Genomic DNA, 6,141 nt, shown 5'->3' on the forward strand with positions numbered 1-6,141 from the left:
CGTCCCACCCACCTGTATGCACGCGCTCACTGCTGCCCTCCCAAGGACAAAAGGATTGGTCAGGCATCATGGCTCTCTCAGGGGGCTTATCTTGAGCATCCTCAAAACTAGCTGAGTAGACTGGGAGCTGCGGTTACTCATAGAGATCCCCTGCAACTTGCAGCCCCGAGTCCTTTGCCTCTCTTCTGAGGCCACCATCCACACAAAAATACATGTGAGACAGTGGCATTGCCCCCCCCCGTGCTGGCGGTTTGCTTCATGTGTCATCAAAAGGGCTCACAAGCCCCAGTTACCAACTGGCTTGTGTCCTCTATGCCCGCGACAGGTTGGCAGGAGCTCTGCTTTGTGTCCCATGTCCTACTTGCACCTCCCAGAGAGCAAAGAGCTGCTAGGCCAGGGGCAGCTCTAACTTTTCAGTGATGTGTATTAATATGGGTTTGGTTTTTATATATATATAATTTTATATATATAATATATATAATTTTCCCAGTTAGAAGGCCACCCTGCATAGAGTCCCAAAGACGCATACTTGCCTCATGCTCGTTGTGAGCTCCTGAGAACTCAGGGCCAAAATAGCCCCCTTTTGCATAGAGAGGGATCAATGCGGAGAAGATAGGGCAAGCTGCTGCTCACAGAGATTTGAGTCCTCCTTGCGTTCGGGGGAGAGGCTAGTGTGGAAGGAGGTGTGGCCTCTCACCCACACAGCCTCACATGCCAATTACCGCGCTGCAGTCCCCGGTCTGCCGGCAGTGGCAGTCCCCTCTTCAGGGCAGAACCTCCATGCTGCTATTTTCCCCTCTGGCATGCCTAGGCGGTGCATCTCCTCCCACGGAGCCCACAGCACCAGCAGCGGACGTCAGCGCTGTTTTGCACAGCGTTCCCTCCCTCCCATGGGGTTTACCAGAAGAAAACCTGGGTTGGCATGTGCGTGAGGGGGCTGCTGATTCCCAGCTCTGCCCACTTGCGCTCCCTGAACACAAGACTCCCATTGTGCCTTGCCTCTGTGCGTAGGTGGGTGAGTGGAGGGGCCACTTTCCCAACCTCCCTCTCACTTGTGCAGCGGTCCTGAGGAAAAGGTTAATCTAATCCTTGGTGTATAAGGGGTTAACTCTTTCAGGGTCCAATCCAGCCCCCATTGGCATCAGTGGAAAGACTCCCATTGACGTCAGTGGGCATTGGATCAGGCGGGAGGGACACGAGCCACCAAGCGAATGCACAAATCAAAAGTTATGAAGCCACTGAAGGCAGCTGCTCACTTGGTGCAGGTCCCGTGGCACCTGCCTGATTGCCAGAGATGTGGGGCCAACACTCCACCCCACAGGAGCCCTGAGTGAGGCGATCATCTTCGCCTGGAGCAGGCTTTGCCCAGGCTTGGCTCCAGCTGCTGATGGCTTCCATGGTTAGGAAGAGGGAGAGCTAGATCAGAAAGTGGCGAATCGTGCGTGACGGGGTGGAAAAACCCGATCAGCTGCTACTCTCCACCCCCAAACGGACTGCGCTGGTGTCCATGTTTTCTTGCACATTCTGCTGCCCCTCACCCCCCAAGGCTGAGACAGGAGGGTTGTGCCAGAGGATCGTTCAGAGTCAGGTTCCAGCTACCTCCCTTCCGGTTTTGGTTTCACTTGGTTGTAACTGTCGGTTTGTTCTAGGTTTTACCTGTGTTTAAAAAAAATATATTAAAAAAAAAAAAAACCAAACAACGGTTTCTTGCTGCAACTGATTCAAGTGGGGGAAAAAATAACAACAAGGCTTTATGGAGAGAAGAGAAAGAGGAGGGGGAAAAAGAAAGGAAAAAAAATGCATGATCCAAACCTGAGAAGAGCAAAACCTAGTTTTGTGTGTTATTCTGCCAACTGAGTAGAGAGTTAGACACTTATGTGTAGATTTCCCTAGAAATACAGTGAAGTGTTTATTGCATTGTCTGGAGGGTTTTCGGGGTTTGGGTTGTTTTTTTTTTTCCCTTGTGCTTTGTGACAAGTCCAGGAAATAAGGCTAGTTTGATATGTTTTCTGTTTCTTGCGGGGGAGGGGGCGGGAGGTTGGTATATTGTTGTTTTTTGGAGGGTGGGGGTGGGTGGGTTCATTGCATTTATTTTTTCCAGATTTTTTTAACATGTGTATTTGTGCTTTTTTACATTATCCAACTGTACATATACATTTATCCAGTATTTCACTGTGCTCAAATTACTGCACTCAAAAATCACTGCACAGTCTGAATTCAGAACAACAAGATAGAGAGAGAGAGAGAAAAAGAAAAGAAAAGAAAAGCTGCTAAATGACAGGTAATTCCAATTAGTTGGGATTAGGGGCACTAAACTTTTCCCCATTTCCTAGATTCCATCCCTTGATTTCCATTAGAGTCCAAACTAGAAAACAAGGAGGTGACTGAATGGGTTAAACTGACACTTAGGTTGGGATTTCCTAAGGGCGTTAGATGCCAGTACTTTGATGTCTAACTCCCTTGGGCAGCTTTGAGAATCCTTGCCTTAAGGCCTCATCTTGCAGTCTTCTCACCTGCAAAACTCCCACAGACTCCAGTGAGAGTTAGAGGTGTGTTCAGTCTGTCGCTGGGAGAAAGCCATGTGCAGAGACTTGATAGCTTCAAGTTACATGGCCTGATTCTGATCTCAGTCGTGTAACTCCATTGACTTCAACTGAGTTACTTCCGCATTACATCATCCTGGGGCCCAATCCTGTGAAGCGCTGAGTCCCTCCAAGAGGCGCTGAGCACCCTTAATTCCCGTTGACTTGAGGGTGTTCTGCACCTTGTTGGATTGAGCATTGATGGAGTTTAACCATTGAGCTCAAGGGGGCTTGATCAGGACTTACTGAGAGCAGACCCAAATCTGTCAAGCTGTGCTCCCTCTGAGCTCCAGTTCATTAGGGCAAATAGGGACTAATGCAAAGGCTAATGGGTTGCTCTTGCTCCCAGTGAGCCCAGTTTTCAAACACTCAGTGGAGTATAGTGGGACCAGGATGGGGATGATGTTTTCATTGTAGTAATATTTTGTAGCAAACCATTTCCCCCCCTTTTGGCCCCATTCTACAGCTCTGAGATTCAGTTAAAATCTAATTGCTTCCTCTCTGGCCAAGCACAAGTGCATGAGTTGGCTTGACTAGCATCAGATAGAGAGTCTTGGTGCTACCTGTGCAATATTGGCCTTGGGGGGGGGGGGGGGCGCAGAGCTAATGAGGGTTGCGTTTGAGCCAAAAGAACTCAGTTCTGAAAATGTTTTTGGTTCCGTTTTTTTTTTCAATCCATGAGGTCACAATTCAGCCACCCATTGTGATCTTCTGAGTACAAAGAACCAGGGCTGTAATGAGACATTTTTCACCAGAAATTCAAGAGGGAGGAATTGGAACCATTGTGGAGTTTGCATTGTATGGCCTCTGTAATCATTTACCTGTCTGTAGGTGTTGGGCTGGATCTTGTTCCCATCAATGCCAACAAGAGGTTGGGTTTTTTTTGTTATTGACTTCAATGGGAGCAGGATTGAGCCATTTTAGAGATATATATGCTATATATATATAATATTATATGTGTAATATTATATATATGTGTGTAATATTTACAAATAAAACTGTGATCTCATCTAGAGAAAAAATGTATTCATAGTACCAACTGCTCTTCCATATTTATGTATCATATTGTATCTTTTTATTATTGTTATAATTATTATGTTTATTATTATTATGATTATTATTATTATGGAATCTTTCTGGCACTTTCTGGAAGCCACGTCAACCAATAATCCAAGGAAGTGCTGAGGATGTATTGTCACAAGAATTCTACTGGTCTACTGTATACAAGAAAAATGAGAGAAAAAAAAAAAGAAAGAAACAGATAAAATACAGTTCAGCCCTTAATTCTGTACCTCACGCCTGTACGTTTGCTGCTCCTATTTTGGGTTTTTATTTTGCATTCGTTTGTTTTTAACGGATCTAATTTAAGTCTCCAAGCAATATATAAAGATGTAAATAGTAAAGCTTATTTATTAAGATTGTCATCTTTTTTTAATTTATATTTACACAATTGTTCATCTAATTTATTTCTTTTTTTCAATACAGTTTTTAACAGTTGTCCTTTTTTTTTGGTTCATGAGGGTTTTTTTTTTTTTTTTTTACCATTTTCACAGAATTTCTTTATACAGGTTTTTTAAAAAAAAACAAAACCAAATTCCTCTGGTCTTTCAAATACAGGTCACGTGTCACTTAAAAAAAAAAAAGCTATGTCAAAGACATAAGAAATATTTTGCCATTGTTGATTCCTATACTTTAAAGTTCTATATTATATAAATATATAATACCTTGTATGCTTAAATATTTAACTGTGTGATTTTGTATATATCTTCATACACATGCTCACACATCTAAGAGGGTTTATGTCCCCTGACGCCGGGAGAACAGAGAATCAAAAACACAAACAATATAAGCTTGTATTAAAGAGTTCTGAACGAGAGTGTTTTCTTGTGCCCCATCTTGTTTGGTTTCTTGTGGCAAGTGGACACTGGGCGTATTACTACCTAATATGCATTGAAAAGAACACCAGCTGTTAGTAAACACTTGGTTACATCTGTTACAGGGATCCGAGAGCCGGCTACCACAGGCATGTTTGTGTATTAGCTGCCTGTGTGTGTGTGTGTGTGTGCGCAAATGATTGCACTACAGGGAACGGAAAGACTTACAGAAGCAGCCCATATGGTGACTTTTAAATAGTATGGAGTCTTACTCCCTTGCTACCTGGTGTCTTTGTAATCGCAGAACTGGGACAGTAGCCTCCAACCAAATCACACTGGCCCCTGCTGCACCAATTAGTTAAGACCTTGAGGGTGTCATGCATGTTAGGGGTAGGTGGCCCCCATTCAGGAAAACATTTTACATGTTTAAGTCCATCCCTATTCAGGAAAACACTTAGGGATGTGCCTAACTTTAAGTATGTGCTTACATCAAGTTCCATTGACTTCAATGGAACTTAAGCAATTGTTATAGTTAAGCGCATGCTTAAATGCTCTTCCTGCAGAGTGATGTTTGCCTGATTTGGGGCCAGGGTCCTTCACATAACTAAATGCAGAGCAGTTATCTATTCGAGGTTATTGCATAGTTGCATGGAAAAGTGAGGTTTCACCGGTAGCTGCTCATCAGGCAAAAACATAAATTGCCCCCAAAAGAGCAAGCTCTGTGACATCAGATGGTGTCTTGAAATCCAGCATCCCTGCTAGTAACTTAAAAAAAATTATGAACATCATGGTAAGCGTGACTACTTAAGGCATAACCCTTAAGATAACAAAGTGTGGGTCCCTACAGAGTGCTTCTACAGCTATAGTCTCGTGTTGTCTATTGGCTCTCAGTGTTCCCAGACCACATCAGAGGATAAGTGAATCGATGGCTCACCTAACGGCCAGTGCCACAAGTGCACCCTGGGACCCGAAGGTCAGGCTGGGTCCTTTGTGGTTCATGCCTCACCAGTGAAGATTCTGCAGGGGGACTCCAGCCACTGTGGTCTCGACTGTACACAAGCCAGCAGAGAAGGTGGCTCTCTCTCACATAGCTGCTTGGGCTCAGCAGAGCTGATGGCAGGAACTAACAATTTAATTTTGGTCTCTGAAGTCAGCAGAGCAGTGTGCACAAAGACGAGAACACGGTTGTGTTTAGAACAGGGGCATGCACAAGGGTGGCAAAAGGCCATGCCCCCCAATCGCTGGGGGAAGAAGGGGGAGCCAGCTCCACCAGCCCTGAAGCCGCAGTGGGGAGAACTGGGTTTTCTGCCACGGGGGCTGTGGCAGGGGAGAGACAGCTCCTCTGGCCACGGGGGAGGGGAGGGGGGAGGGAACAGAGAGGGGGCCAAGAACTAGCTTCTCTGGCTGCAGGGGGCCCTTCTAAAGCAGGCAAATTTTTACTCCTGTGTATGACCCTGGTTTAGTGATACTTAAATTTGAGCAAAAGCCAGCATGGCTTGCATATCAGGGTACACCTGGGCTGGTCCTTGGTTGCTACCAGGAGCCACCAGTGCTTCTATGGTCATAACTCAGCATTAGCACTCCCCTTGCAGGTCTGGCAGGGAGGAACTGTCGCCGCCGATAGCTGGCTAAGCATGGTTTCCACACAGTATCACTGAATGACTGAGGTGCAGTTACACTCCCTC

Source organism: Natator depressus, chromosome 16 (assembly GCF_965152275.1).
Source record: "Natator depressus isolate rNatDep1 chromosome 16, rNatDep2.hap1, whole genome shotgun sequence".
In the NCBI taxonomy this organism is placed as follows: Eukaryota; Metazoa; Chordata; order Testudines; family Cheloniidae; genus Natator; species Natator depressus.